The following is a 19,711-nucleotide window of genomic DNA, read 5'->3' as shown; positions in this document are numbered from 1 at the left end:
GATCAGCTAAGTAGACATCACAGGGGTCATTTGTTGCTTACATCACCCTTTCCCCCAAGCTTTGTCAATGTGAGACACACCTGTAAGACTGCTGAGAAGCTAGTCCATGCAGCTATCTGACCAACAAGGCCAATCATAACAATAGAGAGGGCATATGCAGAAGCAAACATACTCACAAACTGGTACAAACACAGCTTCATTATTACTAGCATGTGGTACTATGTAGATAAGCAAGAGCACAGGTGTGGTTGGTAGACAGGCCTCAACAAAAAACGAATTAGCAAGGTAGAAGACATACCAAAGATAGAAATTTCTATCATTCTAAGTAGTTAGCAAATTGTTCAATATCATCTTTTATGTAGAGAATTCTCCCCACCAGTTTCACTGTCAACTTTATCATATGCTACATTCCTATACATGTTTAGGTCTTCTGTGTACATGTTCCACTGATCTATTTCTGGGTCAGCATCACACTGTTTTAATTACAGCATCTTCAGAATATGTCTGAATACCTGTTAGTGTATGTCTAATCCTTGTCTTTTTCAGTCAGGAAATATTAGTGAGCTTCTTAGACTTCTCTGCAATTATATATTACAAATCTGCACTGGACTCTTAAGGCAGAGGATTGTAGTTTGATCTTCAGCAAATAGTTCTCCTACCCCCTCACTACCTCTCTTTTAGCTCTGTCATTATTTTTTTTTAAGTTTTTGAGAGAGAGAGAGTGCACACATGAACGAGCATGGGAAGGGCAGAGGGAGAGGGAAGGAGAGAATCTTAAGCAGGCTCCATGCTCAGTGCAGAGCTTGACATGGGGCTTGATCTCACAACCATGAGATCACGACCTGAGCTGAAATCAAGAGTCAGACAGTTAACTGAGTCACCCTCTTTCCTTTTGAAGCAAACTGTATTGATTTTAATTAAGCATCATCATCCTGAATACATACGTGATTTTTTTCCTGCTCTTGGGAACCATTCTAAACATTTAGAAAAGAAAGAAAATAAAATCCAGAAAGATCTGACTAAGGATCATCAGCTCTATCAACCTATCAGAACCTGTACCTATAGATTCTGCCTCTTCCTATGAAAATGGGCTCCTAAGCGCTAACTGCTCCTAAGTGATCCTTTGCATGGGATCCCAATACATCTAGATGGCTTAAGGGCTTTTTGTTTTTTTCTTGTACCATCAATTTTTACTCCTGGTTCATGTTCATCATTATATAATATACTGTGATAGCAGCCAAAAAACTCATGTCCTCTTCCAGGTATCATTATTTAATAGGGATAATTATTATCTTTACTAAAGTAAAACTTCAAAAGAACGTATATATTTTTCTCCATTTCCTCATCATCCATTCTCTTTTAAACCCCCTCCAGGCAACCTTGAGTTCCTATCAGTATACTAAAACTTCTCTTATCCTGTCAGTGATCACTAGGTTTGCCAAATTCAATGGGCAATTCTTGGTCATTACCCTACTTGAATTCTTCTTCCTACCTTAGTGGCTATTCCTCTCTCTCCCTTACTGGCTCCTTGTCCTCTTCATTATCTCCAAAAATTAAAGTGCCCAGAGTTCAGTCCTTGTCTCTCTTCCCTTCTCTAACTATATTCATTCCCCGGCAATTTCATCTGGTTGCATGTTTTCTAAAGATCCAGGATGCAAATGTCTGCTCTAATGCCCATCTGGGTGTCTACTAAGTATCTCAAACCTGAACAGATTCAAAACAAAACTCTTGATTCAGGCACATACACTCATCACACCTAGAGATGCTTCCATATGGCTGCTCATCTTAGGAAATGACATTGCACATATATTTTTGGTCAGGCCAAAAATCTTAGAGTCCATGATTTTTCTTTCCCTTATGACCCACATCCAACCAAGCAATAGTTCTATTAGCTCCATCTTCCAAAAATATCCAGAAGCCAATCACTTCTCATCTCCTCCACCACTACCACTAGTGTTAACCACCATCACTCTCAATTGGACTACTGCAATAGTTTCCTAACTCACCTCCTGAAGCCCATACTTCCTCACTACAGTTTATCTCCACAGAGAAACCAGTGATCTTTCAAAATATAAACCAGAACATGCAGCTCCCTGCTTGAAAATCCTCTAATGGCTTCCCACAAAGCTTAAGAGTAATACACAATCTCCTTTTGGATAATATACAAGGTTCTAAATGGCCTGGACCCTCCCAGCTTCTCTGACATCACCATCTACTACTATCCTGTCAGCTTATTCCAATGATCCTCATTGGACTTCTTGTTCCTCAAACATTTAAGCTCATTTGCATCTCAGGGTCTCCTTCCCTATGCCTATGAAACACTTCCTGTAGAAATTTACATGATCTATTTGGTTACTTTTTTAGGGTCTTGCTCAAATATCTCAGACAGGCCTTCTCTGCCTTCTTTCTAAAACAGTCCTCCTACTCCACTCACTACCCCTCCCTAGCCCTGTCACTACTTCCTTGCCCTGAATTTATTTTCTTCATAGCATTACCTGAAATTACATTGTATGTTTACTTATTTAATTTTTATTTATTTATGTTTCTCTCTTATTTAATTTTTTAAAATGTGTCTTTAGTTTTATGAGGGCAGGTACTTGGTCTTGTTTCACTATATCCTCAGCTCTAGAAAAGCACCTAGGACAATATTGAATATTCAATAAATATTTATAGTTGAATGAAGATGATTACATAAAATTACAACTTCAGCAATTATCCTAAACAAAACTAAGTCAATAAATGAAAATAAAAATACCACTTTGTAACATACATGAGAAAGAGTTAATGTCTTTGTCTTTCAAGATAGAAGGAACAGATTAACACCCAATAGTAAAAATGAGAAAAGATATTACTAGGTATTTTTAAGAGAATAACTACAATGACTAATTTCAACCTTCAGAAGAACAAAGAAAATACAAACTAGAATTACTTTTTGTCAAACAAATATAGATATATGTCTGTGTGTAATTTTATTAAAATTTGATTAATACTTAAAGATGATTAGGATATGGAGAGTTGCATAAGCTCGTGCACCATGGATGACACTGTTGCTAGTGCATCCTTTCTGAAAACCAACCTTGTGATATGTATCAAGAAGCTTTATTATGTTTATTTTCTTAGACCCAGTAATTTCGTTGTTTTTCTTTAACAATTTTTTAAAAATTTAAGTCCAAGTTAGTTAACATATACCGTAATAATGATTTCAGGAATAGAACTTAGTGGCTCATTACTTAGATATGACATCCAGTGTTCATCCCAAGAAGTGCCCTCCTTAATGCCCATCACCCATTTAGCCCATCCCACTACCCACCTCCCTCCATTAACCCTCAGTTTGTTCTCTGTATTTAAGAGTCTCTTATGGTTTGTCTCTCCTTCTGTTTTTCTTATTTTTGCTTCCCTTCCCCTATGTTCATCTGTTTTCTTAAATTCCACATGAGTGAAATCATATGATATTTGTCTTTCTCTGATTGAACTAATTTTGCTTAGCATAATACACTCTAGTTCCATCCACATTGCTGCAAATGGCAAGATTTCATTCTTTTTGATCATGGAGTAATATTCCATTGCATATTTATACCACGTCTTTATCCATTCATCAATTGATGGACTTTTGGGCTCTTTCCATACTTTGGCTATTGTCAATAGTGAGACCCAGCAACTTAATATTTTACTTTCAGAAATGTAGTCAATAAAACTAACTATAAATGTACACAAAAGTTTATTTATAAGTATCTTCATCTTATTTACATTCTTCATGTAATTGGAACAAAAATTTTAAAATCCTAAAATCTCAAATAATAGGATGGTACATTAATTTTTAAAAATTTTTTTTGAGAGAATGCACACGTGCATTTATGAACAAGTGGGGAACAAGCAGGGGAAGAGGGAGAGAGAATATCTTAAGCAGGCTCCATGGCCCAAGGTGGAGTCCAACACAGGGCTTGATCCCATGACTGTGAGATCATGACCTAAGACAAAATCAAGAGTCAGATACTTAACCGACTAAGCCACCCAGGCATATCCATGGTACATTTAGAAGAGAGAAGACAAAGCAGTCATTAACAAAATATTTTCAAAGAATATATAACATGTGGAAATACTTATTTATTTTTTTACATTATTATTATTTTTAAATATATGAAATTTATTGTCAAATTGGTTTCCATACAACACCCAGTGCTCATCCCAAAAGATGCCCAACATGAGGAAATATTTATGACATAAGATTCAGTGAAAAAAATTTCCACAGATTGTGTATTAAAATATATGAATTTTTTCTGAAATATCCATAAGGCATGGAAAGAAGAGCAGAAATAGACCAAATTACAATAATGCTTATTTCTAAACAGTATTTCATTTTTCTGTTTTATTTACAACTTTATACCTTCTCAAATACCTTTTTTAATGTTTATTTAATTTTTGACAGAGAGTATGTGCTATTGGGGGAGGGCCACAGAGAGAGGAGACAGAGGATCTGAAGTGGGCTCTGAGCTGACAGCAGAGAGCCTGCCATGGGGCTTGACTCACATGCCCTGAGATCATGACTTAAGCTAAAGTCAGATGCTTAACCGACTGGGCTACCCAAGTACCCCACAAATATTTTTATACCATGTGTATTACTTTTTCAATTAGGGGAAATATTATTAAAAATATATCTATTATTAAAATAGATCTATTATTACTATTAAAAATACATACATATTCATCTCTTATCCCATGTGTGGACAAACTGGCAGGCAAAATTACTCATGTATTTATTAAACATTAATATATAAAACCCTACTGTGTGACCAATCCCATATTAGGAGAGGGTAAGCACATTTGAAATAGCACAGTTGTTAACCTTAAGAAACTAAAATGCTGTGAGGGATGCAGGAGAATGGGAATTTTAAATAAAATATGTGACATAAGTCTATACAGAGGATAATGAACCAAAAGAAGGAGGGGAGGAATGACTTTAGGAAATACTTAAAAAAAATTATACCCCAAGTATGGAACAATCAGAGATATTGATTCTTTGCCCTTCTTGACTATAAGAACACGGATAACTGCTCCTATTACTGTCTTCCTATACCCTCCTTAATAAAGCATTTATGTAAAAAATCCACTAAATATTTTTCTTCAAAGAAACAAATCTGACTCTAACAAGAAATTTATATATAACTTATCTGCTAACAAACTGACATAATTCTAATTGCCTATCTCCATTTGGTATCTGATTGTATGGTTGAATCTTCTGTATTAAACAACCAACTAATAAGGGCCTAATCTGCCATTAGTCCTAGTCTAATCGCTGGAAGAAGTAGAAACATGGACCTTCCCATAGTCCTAAAGTGTTATTAACGCCTACTCTTAATATCAGTACCCTAAAGTGTCAGGAACATAGACACACAAGGAGATAAATGGACTTATACCTGATCTGTTTTTCTCATTTGTATGTGAAGCTCTACCATATCACAGCCGAAAGGCACCCAATACAGACATTGGGATGGTGAAAGCATTTGGCCATATGGTAACAGTGATAATTCTAAGTTTATAAGGAGGGTTTCAAGGTAGAAATCCAGACCCAAATTAGATTTACTTGTTAGACCCAATATTAGAGCCAAATATTTACTTGTCTCCATACTAAGAAGTTGGTTCACAAAGACGACAAGATAAATTGAACACAAGCTGCCCTTTTTTTAACAAATGAAAACTAGACCCACTTATTCTAAAGATAAGAAGATATGTAGCTTGCATTTATCGGGGATATTATTTTCTTTGAAAAATGCCCCAGTTACGAGTATTATTCTGTTAATGAGTTCCTGCCTGTTGAGAAAAAAATGATCTGCTGAATTTAAAGCGGTTTTCATCTGAAAAACATTCCAACATTTTTAATATGAACCATTCATTAAAGAAGCACACTTGCATTATAGCTCTGAGTGGTGATATTTGGACTTCTGGCAACATGACATTATTAAATAAGAAACATTTGTGAATGCCAATGATGTTCTAGGGCCTGGATAACTAAATAAGAAATTTATATGGCCAGGAAAGCACTAGATAGTTTTCCTTAAACTTCCAATTCTTCACTTGAGTAGAACTACACAAGTCCAGGTTAATAAAAATAACTACAGAAATGAATACTATTTTATATGAAATAATTCTGAAAGTGACACTGAGAATTTTCAAATGGTAGTGATTTCAAATGACATACATTCTGACTAAAAGTTTTGTTTGACTTGTTAGAAAGGCGTTTGTTTTTCTTAGTATCATCAATATAAAACATTTCTGAAATGGAAAATGATCACCATGTGGAGTTCTTCCATTAAACAGTGAGCTCATGACAGAGTATTAGGTCACTAATTTGTGGGATTATTGTCTCCCTTTGTGAGCTTTCTCAATTTAATAGGGAAAAAAATTGTTAAGGCTGAAAATTAAATGACACAGAAACTGCAGAAAATCATAACCATTTGTCATTTATTTCTATTTAAAGCTGGTGTATTATTTTACTTTTGAGTCTCCATTTTAGTTGCCATAGTATGACAATCCCAGTTTTGAATAAATTAGCCATTACTACATCTTAATGTGGAAGCTGAGAGTTTGCTATTCATCCGATACCAAATTCAACCTAAAAATGAAGCTGAACAGAAGTCTAGAACTATAGTTCCTTTTTCAATTGAGTTTCCCAAGAATATTCTTCTTGGTAAAAAGATAAGGTGATATTTTGAGGACTTCTGTGGAACTCTTTAACAACAACAAAATAAATAAACAAAGGATTAAACTGTTAATCCTTTTTGGGAGAATAAAGCAACAATCAATAAGTTTTCAATTCCAAGCAAATCAGTTTGATAGAAAGCATTTAATCTGTTTGGAAGATGCTTTCTGCACTCATTTTTTAAGCTCCTAAGAAAACTTCCTTTGATTAGTTTGAGATATTTTTTAAATGCAACTCATATAAATGAGGATTATTATTTTTTATATGATTTAAAAATTATTCCAGGTTTACTGAGTTATAATTGACAAATAAAATTGTTAGCAATTTAAAACATGCAATGCGGTGATTTGATATATACATACATTGTGAAAGAATTCAAAATTCTCACTATCAAGTTAATGAACATATCCATCAATTCGCATATTTCCTTTTTTTTTTCTTTTGGTGACAACATTTAAATCCTATTCTCAAAGCAAATTTCAATTATACAATACAGTATTATCAACAATACTCACAAGTTATACATTAGATCTTCAGACCTTCTTCATCTTACATCTGTAAGCTTATACCCTCTCCAACCTCTCTCCAAGGGCAACCACCTTTGCACTCTATGAGTTCAACCTCTTTTTTTTTTTTTTTTTTTTTTTTTTAGTCCCACATATAAGTGATGCCATGCAGTATTTATCTTTCTCTGTCTGGCTTCTTTCAGCTTGTATAATGCCTTCCCAGTTCATCAATGTTGATGCAAATGGCAAGGTTTCCTCTTACTTTCTTTTAAGGCTGAATAATATTCCATTGTACATATGTATATGTATATATGTGTGTTTGTATACACACACATATATACCATATTTTCTTTATTCATTCATCTGTCAATGGACACATAGGCTTTTTCTATACCTTGGCCACTACCAATAATACTGCAATGAACATGACAATAGAGGTATTTCTTTGAGATAATTTCATTTCCATTGGATACATACCCAGAAGCAAGACTGCTGTATCATGTGGTATTTCTATTTTTAATTTCTTGAGACACCTCCCTACTGTTTTCCATAGTGGCTGTATCAGTTTACATCCCCACCAATAGTGCACAAGGGTTCCCTTTTCTCCAAATCCTTATTGGTATTCATTATCTCCTGCCTTTTTGATAACAGGCATCCTAAGTGATATCCTATTATGGTTTTGATTTGCATTTCCCTGATAATTAGTGATGTTAAGCATCTTTTCACATACCTGTTGGACATTTGTATGTCTTATTTAAAAAAATGTCTATTCAGGTTCTCTGCCCATTTTTTAATCAGGTTATTTTTTAGCTATTGAGTTTTATGAATTCCTTATGTATTTTGGATATTAATCCCTTAACCATAAATGTGGTTTGCAAATAGTTCTCTCCCATTTCACAGGATGCCTTTTCATTTGTTGGTTTCTGAGGCTGTGTGGAAACATTGTAGTTTGATATAGTCTCATTTGTGTATTTTTGCTTTTGTTGCCTTTGCTTTTTGTGTCAAATCCAAAAAATCATTGCTAAGACAAGAACAATGTCAAAAAGTTTATCTTTATATTTTCTCCTAAGAGTTTTATAGTTTCAGATCTTACCATCAAGTCTTTAACCCATTTTGAGTTAATTTTTATTTATGGTGTGAGACAGAGGTCCAGTTTCATTCTTTTGAATATGGCTAACTAGTTTTACCAATGCTATTTATAGAAGACACTATCTTTTCCTCATTGTTTATTCTTGGCTCCTTTGTCAAAATTAACTGATCATATATGCATGGGTTTATTTTGAGGCTCTCTATTCTGTTCATTGATCTACATATCTGTTTTTATAACACAGTTTAAAATCAGAAAAAGTGATGCCTCCAGCTTAGTTGTTTCTCAAGACTGCTGTGGCTATTGGAGGCTTTTTGTGGTTCTACACAGATTATAGGATTGTTTTTCTGTATACGTGAAAAATGCCATTAGAATTTTGCTAGGATTGCATTGAATCTGTAGATCACTTTGGGTAGTATGAACATTTTAAACAATTGTAATTCTTCCAATTGATAAGCACGGAATGTTAAGGACATTAACATTATTGTACAATTGGATTTATATTTTTAAAACATTATGTGGGAGTGCTTATCAGAAAAGCATAAAGTTGGATGCAAAACATCTACTTAGGAAACCCTTAAGAAATCTAAGAAAATATATGATGAAGGCCTAAACTAGGGTGGTTATGACGATATAACAAGGAAATGGCAGATTTGTGACATAAGACCAACGGATTTTACTGGCATGTGGCTGAGAAAGAAATCTAGAATGATCTCAAATTTTTGGCTTGGTCACTTGATGGACAGCAATGGTTTTGATTTCATAAGAAATCCACAAATTTTGGGAAGGGATATGATGAGTACTATTTTGGGCATGTGCGTTTAGTCATTCAATGAGAGCTGTCCAGTAGACAGTTGGGTATGGAGCTCAGAAAACAAGTATAATTGTGAGAATGCAAGCTGGTGCAGCCACTCTGGAAAACAGTATGGAGGTTCCTCAAAAAACTAAAAACAGAACTACCCTACAATCCAGCAATTGCACTACTAGGCATTTATCCACAGGATACAGGTGTGCTGTTTCGAAGGGACACATGCACCCCCATGTTTATAGCAACACTATCAACAATAGCCAAAATATGGAAACAGCCAAACGTCCATCGATGGATGAATGAATAAAGAAGATGTGGTGTATATATATACAATGGAGTATTACTCAGCAATCAAAAAGAATGAAATCTTGCCATTTGCAACTAAGTGGATGGAACTGGAGGGTATTATGCTAAGTGAAATGAGTCAGAGAAAGACAAAAATCATACGACTTCACTCAAATGAGGACTTTAAGAGACAAAACAGATGAAGATAAGGGAAGGGAAACAAAAATAATATAAAAACAGGGAGGGGGACAAAACATAGGAAACTCATAAATATGGAGAACAGAGGGTTACTGGAGGGGGTGTGGGAGGGGGGATGGGCTAAATGGGTAAGGGGCATTAAGGAATCTACTCCTGAAATCATTGTTGCAGTATATGCTAACTAATTTGGATGTGTATTTTTAAAAAATTAAAAGAAAAGAAAAAAGGAAAGAAAAGAAGTATAATTGGGTGGCATAAATGTGTACATCAGTGGTAAGTGAAGCCATGAGAAGAGATGCAATCAAACAGCAAGGAAGTGTAGGCTGAAAGAAGATGAAGAATGAAGCTGTGAGGAACCATACCATTTATCAAGTAGACAAGAGAAAGAAAGATCTTGAAAGAAAACTAAAGACAGAGAGACAGATGGGAAACTAGGAGGGATGAAGATCACAGAAGCCAAGGTCAAGATTTTAAAAAGAAGGAAAGGTCATAGGGCTGAATTACCACAAAGAGGTCAAGGAAAGGAAAAATTAGGGGTAAAAAACAGAATAAAATGTGTCTACCTGATTTGGTTGTTACCGACCTTAACAAGAGAAATTTTAATAAATTGGTTCTGATGGAAATCAAACTGAAGCAGGATAAGAGAATGGCAATGAGAAAGAAAATAAGTAAAAATAAATATTCTAAAAAGATCTACTGTTAAAAAGACAGGGTACAACTGCTAGAAGGGATGTAGAATCAGAGGGGAATATATTATGTTCAGTACCAAAAGCCTACGAAACATGATGGTGGCACCATTATGGAAAGAATCTGGTATGCCATTTCCCAGTTCAGTCTTTCTTCCACGTATTTATTTATTTATTTTTATTTGGAGAGAGAGAGCAAAAGAGAGGGCAGAATTTTAGGCAGGCCCCACGCTCAGTGCAGAGCTGGAGGTAGGGCTCACTCCCATGACCCTGGGATCATGACCTCAGCCGAAATCAAGAGTCAGACCCTCAAATGACTGAGTCACTCAGGCACCCCCTCACTTCCGTTAACATACAGAAACATTATCCAGTTCAGGAATGACACAGTCATGAGAATATGTATCTAGTTTAGTAATCTCTTAAAGCATGGGTGTCCTTCAAAAAGCAACCAAAACAAAAGAAACACCCTTACCTTTTACCTCAGTCATAAACAAAAATTATGCTCTCAGAAGAAAAGGGTTTTTAAAAGTTTGTATCTTTCCTTTAACATGTCCAAAATTCAATTTACCATAATTACTGAAGAAATTGTGATTTATGGTCAAAAGAACACATGGCATTAAATGTAACCAAGGAAGCTAATAAAGTGAATTAGTTAAAAAAGAAAAACAGGAAAAGGGAAGACCTGAGTTAAAATGTTCAACTTCACAACATAGCCAATAATAAAATCTTGTACAAACCTAACTCTGATAAGTATAGTTTCTTCATGAAATACAAATGATAATATCTAGTTCATAGGGTTGTGAGGCAACTTGTGTAACATACAAGATAGTACTCAAATATTCATAGAAAGCAATACAAATACTGGTTTCTTAATTAACCTCCTTTATTGCCCCATTTCTCTACCTTTGTCACTAACGACCCAGGCTCAAAACAGGCTAGTAACTTTAGACTCTCCGCTCTCTGTGGGTGCTTGCTCAGAGCCAGATAAGCATAAGATACGAAGAGTCCCCCATCTCTAGTCACTAGGTAGGGCAAATTAGGCATTTCACTATAGTACTCCCAGTTCAGATCCTATCAGCAGTCCCTAAAACAACATCAATGGAGCCATCACTGCTCTCTCCTCCTCTAATTTCTTCTCCCTCCAACTGACCCAACCCATTCATATTCCCCATCCGCCAAATAAATTTCTCTCTCTAATCTACATTTATTTCCATAAATCCTTTACACAAATCTCTACTATTTAGGCTGAATATAATAATTTCCATCTCCCAACCTTTGTTCTTACTCTTCTTTCCATTTTCAATGTTCTACCCTCTGGCCCAATTACCACCAAGTGCAATCCTACTCAATCTTCACAACCCATGAAGCCACACCTGTTCCCTCTGATCAGAAGTGATCTCTCCCTCATTTAAACCCAGTATACTCTTATAATCAATCATCAAGTGCCTGAGCAAAATTCAGTCCTTTTAAGGGATCCTACAGTAATAAATGTAAAGGAAGGCTATTTTATTAATTATTTAGCAATATCAGAGTTATACAAGATTAGGACTTCAAAGACTGTATCAATTAAAGTTCAACTAGAAAAACAGGAACCACTCTAAGAGTTTAAAGAAAAGTACAGGGAATTGATTTCACAGATGACAGGACTGAGAAGGGAAAGACAGCACAGTGAAGTGACCCAGGCCCAGCAGTAACAGAAGGCAGTTGCTATCCCTAAGCTGAAGGGACAAAGGATAAAGAGTGCAGGAACCAACCAAGTAACCTGGCAGAAGCTGGAACCTCAGTGGATGTGTCCAATAGGAACTAAAGCAAGAGGCAAGCCAGCCACAGCAGATACTCCACCCAGGCAGAGAAGGAGTCAGGGTTTCTCCCTTCCTTTTGACCTCCAGTCTCCCCAGTGGCTTGCACTGGCCAAATCCAAGGGAAAGCCAGCTAAAAGGAGCAAGAGAATCGAAGCCAATGAGCCCCTTTGGTACCAAGCAGTGCCTAGAAGGGGCAAAGAACAGAGATACAGGCAAGGAGGTCTAGGATAAGTACAATGACCTTAACGATATATAATTATTTAAGAAAACTTAAGGAAAGGGTGGTGGGAAGGTACTTATCAAAGTAAAATGCCTAAAAATCAGCAACAGACAAATCCCAACAATTTTTTGTTTTTACTCAGTAAATTACTCAATAATAATTTGAGTTCCTATATGCATTCTAGATTGAATAATACACAAGAAGACATCACCTGTATGTTCAAGGAGATTACTGTCTAATAAAGGCCCTCTAGAATACACCAACCTTTTAAATAAGATATAGAAATATATAATTTGGTGGTTTCCAGCATCACCACAGAAAAGGTTAAGAATAGAGGGTTACCACCTCTTTTTGAAATTTTCTTTTCTTCTTATTGTCTTAAGTGCTAATCTGGAAAATGATAGATACAACTTCACTGACTATACCAAAAAAGGAAACTTAAGGAGGAACAGTCTTTAAGATGTTCAGCTTCAGACTAAGAAATACTTTGCTAGGAGTGAGGGGTAGCAAGAGTATCTATGTTTATAGATGCTAATTAATAAATGCCACATAGATTGCTAAACAAACAGGAGTGGTCTCATTTTTACATAAAGGCTAGTGACCATCCTGGAAAAGAACGAAGTCATGGTGCCAGCTTGAAAGATGAAGCAAGTGCTGTGCTTTTCATAAGTTCACCGAATACATCAGAGGCATCAGTATCAGGTAAATAGCTTAATACTGAGTTATGTATTCCTTTCATTAAAAAAGTAAAAATAAAAGCCTAGATTAAACATAACATAACCATTATATAAGAAAAATCCCAGTTGCTCCTGTGTTTCTCCCTCACTCTCACACCTACAACTACCACACCCACAACACTTCTGATACCAGATGTGGGGGTTTTCTCCACACCAAGCAATTCTGCAACACCAGTGTCCTACAGTTTAACTCAAGTCTGACACTACCTGTCTGGAGTTAATGTGAGATCCCACAGAGAAATGGCTCAGTCCCCTGAGACTGCCTCCCCCCACCTTTCACGTGCCAATTCTCAGTAGTAGGTCCTTAGGTTATCCACAACTTCTGCATGCAACTACAAATTGGAAGTGCCCATGAACATTTGGAACATTTTGAATTCTGAACCAGGTGAATGTCTGCTTCCTCAATAAATAAATAAATAAAATTAACAGCAACATCAACAACAAATTACTCTAAATCTTTGCCCTTAGCAAATTTGGCAGGAAACTGATTTCTAAACCAAGTTAATTTTTTTCCCCTCTCTCTGAGAGAGAGAAAAATTCAAGGGAAAAATTCTAATTAGCCCTGATCTGCATATTATTGCCTGAAGTGTTGTTACAACTATAGAGTCACTAGGTTTAAAACTCTAGCAGAATGTTGTCACATAAACATATGGAATTGCCAAAGGAGAAGCAAATACTGAGGACCAGTTACATTCTTAACTCTTCTTTGCCCTCAATAAACTCAAACGTGCAGACATTGATGCGTGCATGTACACACACACACACACACACACACACACCAGCCATAACACCAAAACTTTCAAGGCATAGACTATACTTTTCAGAATTATTTCAAGGCCAACCTGCTGATGGCCTGTATAGGGTTAGGCTAATTAAGATAAACACAGATCTATGTGCCAATTTTTCTTGGTGGATCATCTTTTAGTTATTCATCTTAGCATTCCTGAAGACTGCTGACCAGCAGCCAAACAGTGCTTCTCTCAAACCACATTGGGATATTATATAAATGTAAAAAGTTAAAATAACTAAAGAATTTTTTATGTTGATTATTAGTCAGCATTATCTAATTAATGAATGTCAGCTTTATAACTGCACTGAAAAGCAGTAAATGCATGAAATGTCTTCATTCAGAAGATCTTTGATATCAAAACTTGGGACAGAAAGAGGTAGTGAGAATATTGCCCCTCATGCTACCTGCAAACTATCAGAATCGGGAGAGCTGAAAAAAGCTTTAACAGCTAGCATGATTCTTGATTTTATCTCTCCTTCAGGCTTTACCTCTGCATCTGGATATGAAGCAGACACAGTAAAGTACATTTAATCTAAATGCACGGTTATCTTGGTTCCAGCTGGCAAACATTAGACACTGGACAGGATAGAGATAGGATGGAGAGCAAGAGTTAAACGAAACTTGGAGACGGTCCTTATAGGTCTTCTTTCCAAGTATTAAACCGCACATACATCCAAAAGATCGCTGGTGTGATTTTCTAGTTCAGGGTCACATACCAGCTGTAGGGCAGATCTAGAAATAAACCCCAGATCAGTAATGGTTTCAGAAGCTATAGACATCAATATTCATTTAGCTTCTCCAAACTTTTTCTGCAATCAAAGGCACTCAAAAATCATAAAACTGGAGAACCTAATTGGAGCCAGTATTCCAAACTTGCCAAGGTCTTTCCAGACCAAGCACTGACTGAGATGACATCCGGTTACAATTAAGGGACTGCAATGCTATTGGGGACATACTGATTAAGTTGAATTATGTATTTCTTAGCTCAAGTCTTTGATATTCTGTGGTCGATTTCAGAAAAGCAAACTTTTCTGATAAAGTTGCTAAAGAAACGGGGGTGGAGGGGAGGGGAATTTAATGTTGCTTTGAAGTATTTTGTATTTGGCCAAAGTTACATTATATTAACATTTTAACATCATTAATTTCTGGACATCAAGCATCACAGGAACCTGAAATTAATGTAAAAAAGACTGGTTTAAAAAAAAAGTCAAGAAGAGGGGTAAGGGTGGCAGAACAACAACAGCAAAATATAACAATAGTAACATAAACCAAAAGAAAAAAATTGGGAAGAATATTAAATAGCAATATAAGTCACAGTCTCTGCCCTCACAGAGTTTACCTGTTTCCAGAAAAAAGTTATATAAATATAATATTAATAAAAAACAGTAAATAAAAACAACAAAATAAATTTTTATAAAGCAAAACATTGAAACATTGCTGTAATTAGCTACAAAGAGTACAGAGGAAATAAAAAGGAAAGATTTGGGACAAGAGAAGGCTTATTAATTTTAACAAAAAGCTTTAAAATACACAAGCCATTTTCAATTATAAAAACTATTAGATGATTTGTGAAAGCAAGAAATATTCCTGAGTTCCCATAACAGAAATGATATCTTACAGGATGTATATTTCTGATAATCACTAACTATGGGTCTTTGGCCAAAATTCCTAACTTCTCTGGATCTCGGTTCCCTCACTAGTTAATAAGAGGCTTAAACTTCTTTTCATGTCTGTTATTCTGATACTGAGCTGTTGAGAATGATAAATATAGTCATGTCCAAAGTAAGGATGATGGAGTAACTGATGATCTGAAGAGGTACACTGTGATTCGGTCCTGCTGTGGTAAATCAATGAAACACAGGCTCACTTTTTCTAAAGCCTACCTAAGATTGTCAAAGAAATTAGTATAAATAAATGCAAGCAATGATCTTTAATTCTGAGATTAGAACGCTCATTTAAACACAATCTAAATTCTTTAATTTTTTTAAAAAGTCCACATACAAGCACAAAATTCTGCTTATTCCATTGGATGATTTTAATTTATTGCCATTACCTTACATTCAATTTACAGAGGAAAAAAAAATACACTAAAACTTTGTGATTACAAAGTCTTCAAGATCTATCTTATGGGATTACTCAGAGGTAAAACTTCTTTAAAAGAATGTCCTATGATTAATCAGGTACAATAGAGCCTGACCAGATTGAATCCCCCTTGCCAGCAATAATGTGCATTATGAAGAAATCCCAATGTATTGATTTAGCCTTCAGAACGTTCATTATAAAATAATTATAGCACACTAACTGTTAAGAAAAATAGTCTATGAAATGTAGGTAGCAAAAGACTATGCAGATTTCCAGTTAATAAAATTTATTTTCTATAATATTTTCTTTCCATGGAAACCACTAAGCTTTTCTGTTCTAAAAATGAACACGAGACTTTCAAAAACCAAACCTAACAAACCAAATAAAAACAAATACAATTGTGGATTATGACAAAAGACATTTAGAGGCAGGCACAATACTTTATCACATCTACAAAGATAAGACTTCTTAATTATAGGTTTTATTTTTCATACAAGCTGAAGTGATATTATTTTAGTTTTTATTATACCCTACGCCTATCATTAATGAAAGTGGAAAAAACCCTGGAGGCTTACTGCTAGATTAAAATGTACAATTATACAATAACTATATATCACAGTATAACATTTATTGTCTGAATTACATAAAATTTTAAATAAATCCTTTTTTAGATTTTTTTTTTGTTGTTTTGTTCAGGGGTCTTCGGAAGGGAGGAAGGTTTTCTCTTAAATATTAACATGGAGTTACTGTGCTTTGATATACAGCATAAAATATTTTTCCAAGTTAAAAATGAATCATATTAAGAAGTGTTAAGAGCTATATAACAAACAAAGGTACTGCAAAGGCCCATAGCATCAGGGTATTTCATCAACTGAGCATATTCATTCATTAGAGTGGTGCCATCATACACTTGGATAGTAGTGATGTATTGGTTCCTGGTAGATGTATTACTTTTACAGGTCAGACCACTGTAATATTTTATAAACTACAGTACATAGTGATTTCATTCATTTAGAAATTTCATTTCCTTGTCACAGTCTAAAATGAGTTTTTCTCCACATTCATAGTAGTTTCATTTTCTGTTTCCAAAATGTCTTAACTGGCCAACCAATTGTTTAAATTAGTGTGACTTACATGGGTTTTCTTCAATTTCACATTCTCACTTCTTATCTAGCCATCTTAGGGTTCAGCAAAAAGAAAATTAGTGATAATGCTTTCAATTTAATTAGTATATTACATGCACTGTAATTATTAGCGGGAAATGTTATATTAATGAATGTAAAAGTTAGCAGTAAATTACCTTGTAGCTATTATCAATTTCCCAAGCTACTGCTCCTTAAGATAACCCTCTCCCTATGGTCCTTCCGGTAATTTTTCTTTGCCTGATAAACATGATGATTAAATAGCACACAGAGCAAACCTTTGATACTTTTTAAATTAAATCCATGCCCAGCCTAAGGGCTGTGTCTGATTTCAACTAAATGTGTCAGTTAATCAGATAAAAAATTATCAGTAACTCAAAGAAACAGCAGCCTTAGGCTTCATCAGTGCCAGGGAAAGCTGAACAAAATAAGACATTCAGACAATATCACATTATGTGTAAAGGTTACTGATAAGCCTATAACTAAACAGAACTGCTTACCACTATAACAATGTCTGTCTGGAAAGAAATGTTATATTCAACATTCAAATTCCTCTAAAATTTTAAAGAAAAAGTGTAGTTTAGAGAAAAGGCTAGGAATACTTTACTCATACACACAAACATACATGCACACGCACACACAGATAAACTCACATAAAGAGAGTAAAATTATGCAGTGGATTAGGAAAGTGGAATTCTTAAAACTAGATTCTTGGAGAACTGAAAGAGAACTTAACACCCATACTACTTCTAGGATACTTCAGAAATTACACCAAGTAAACCAAATATTTCATAGTTTTTAGCATATGTGAATTCAAGATTATTTATCCACACAGTTCTCACCTAGTGACTAAATGATGCAATTTTGCCATTTTTTAAAAAAAACCTGAGGTAGTCTAAAATTATAGCAAGATCCTAAGTTAATTAAAAAGCAGATTATTTTTAACCTGTAACAACGAGCACCAACCGTCATTTGCAATATTACCAATTAAAATAATACATATTATCAGGTCCTGATTATTTTAATAAGAGGATTTAAAAGCTCCTACAATTATTAGAGAGGCTGGCAAACCCTTAAACTTTCAGAGCATATTATGATTTTCAAAGCATTCTCAGATTCCTAATTAAGATTGCTTTAACTATAGAAGAACACTATCTTATAAACTGATATATCAGTAACAACTGCAAGAAAGAAACTAAATCTGAAAAGAAAAGAAAATTATCATTGAAAGACATAATGGGCAGTAGCTACGAAAAATCCATTTATAGAGCAGAACAGGAGTCCCAAACCTTCTAACAAAGACAATTTCAAATTAATACTCCATTATCTTTATTCTTCGCTTCTACTATAATCAGATAACGTAGTCCACTGCAACAAGATTCTCATTCTTCTTTATCAACTGCAGCTTTTCAGTAAGTAGACCTATGACAGGAGAATGGGGCCAATTCTACACAAATATAAGCTGCTAAATATCAGACACACATACGAATTTAAGTTATCCCACAAAATTTCATACTCACTACCCACAAAAAAATATAAGATCACTATGTCTTAAAAGTTTAGATTCTCAATACATTGAAACATTTAACACAGGCCCTCTGAAATCACTTTCACCCAGAGAGAAGGTAGGAGGGGAGAAAAATAGAGAAAGGGGATTAAGAGGTACAAACTTAAAATTAAAAAATAAATAAGTCACAGGGATGTAAAGTACAGCATAGGGAATATAGTCAACAATATTGGCAGCTAACTACACTTATCGCGGTGAGCATTTTGTAATGTATATAATTGTCAAATCACTATGTTGTACACCTGAAACTAATCTAAGATTGCATTTCAACTATACTTTAATGAAAAAGGAAAAGAAAAAGAATTATCTGAAGTGCAGAGGAAGTGGTTTTGCTTTCCTAACTGTTACAAGCAGCAATGTACACCCTTCAGGAAACACTTTAACGATGGGAGTCCAGCAAGGACTAACACTGCTTAAAACCAGGTTAATGCTTCTCCAAGACATCTACACATTTCAGAGTTCACCAAAGAGCAGTTGAAAAATTACCTTAAGGTTACACACAAGATGGAATTTGAACTGGTTGCCAAATCTATGCAAGAGTTTTAACAACTGGTTTAAATAAAAAGCATAATGATTTATAAGTATTAAAAATTCTAATTGAAAGAAAATTACCAAAAGCTTTAGTTGAGACTCTATGTAATTACAATACTAGGTCCATCCTCTAAAAGTAACAGAATGGAAAATAAGAATAATGGCATTTATTAAAATAATGTATTCAATGTATTTTCCTGAACTGTGGAAATATTACTGTTTTAAAAAATTAATGATAAAATTTATTTTGGTATGTGATAACTGATATAAATCATATTAAACTTTGAAGAAAACAATAAAAGTTAATCTTAAATAATTTTCTGATTTTATAGCAATTATCAAATTTCATTCCTAGGGAGGGTTCAAGCCAATAAGAAGATCTTATAACAACATTACCTTAAAAAATCTAATCTCAGGTAGATCATTATTGGCCGTCCCAGATATAGGCATTTTGTTTCTCGCTTTAAAATAAAAGCTCAGAGATTCACAGAACATTTGCTTATAGACAATTCTTTCAGGAAATCCTACGTAAGGATGACCTCCATCAGAGACCTGATGATGATTTATATTAAA

The 19,711-nt window shown here is 34.7% G+C and overlaps 1 protein-coding gene across 1 annotated transcript in view; it reads right to left on the bottom strand.

The window, feature by feature from the left end:
* DPH6 (diphthamine biosynthesis 6) overlaps positions 1-19,711 on the bottom strand; it is a 172,581-nt gene that overhangs the window by 78,104 nt on the left and 74,766 nt on the right. The gene's annotated exons all lie outside the window — the stretch shown is intronic.

Source organism: Panthera leo, chromosome B3 (genome assembly GCF_018350215.1).
Source record: "Panthera leo isolate Ple1 chromosome B3, P.leo_Ple1_pat1.1, whole genome shotgun sequence".
Classification (NCBI taxonomy): domain Eukaryota; kingdom Metazoa; phylum Chordata; class Mammalia; order Carnivora; family Felidae; genus Panthera; species Panthera leo.
This window is presented reverse-complemented; position numbering and strand designations above follow the sequence as displayed.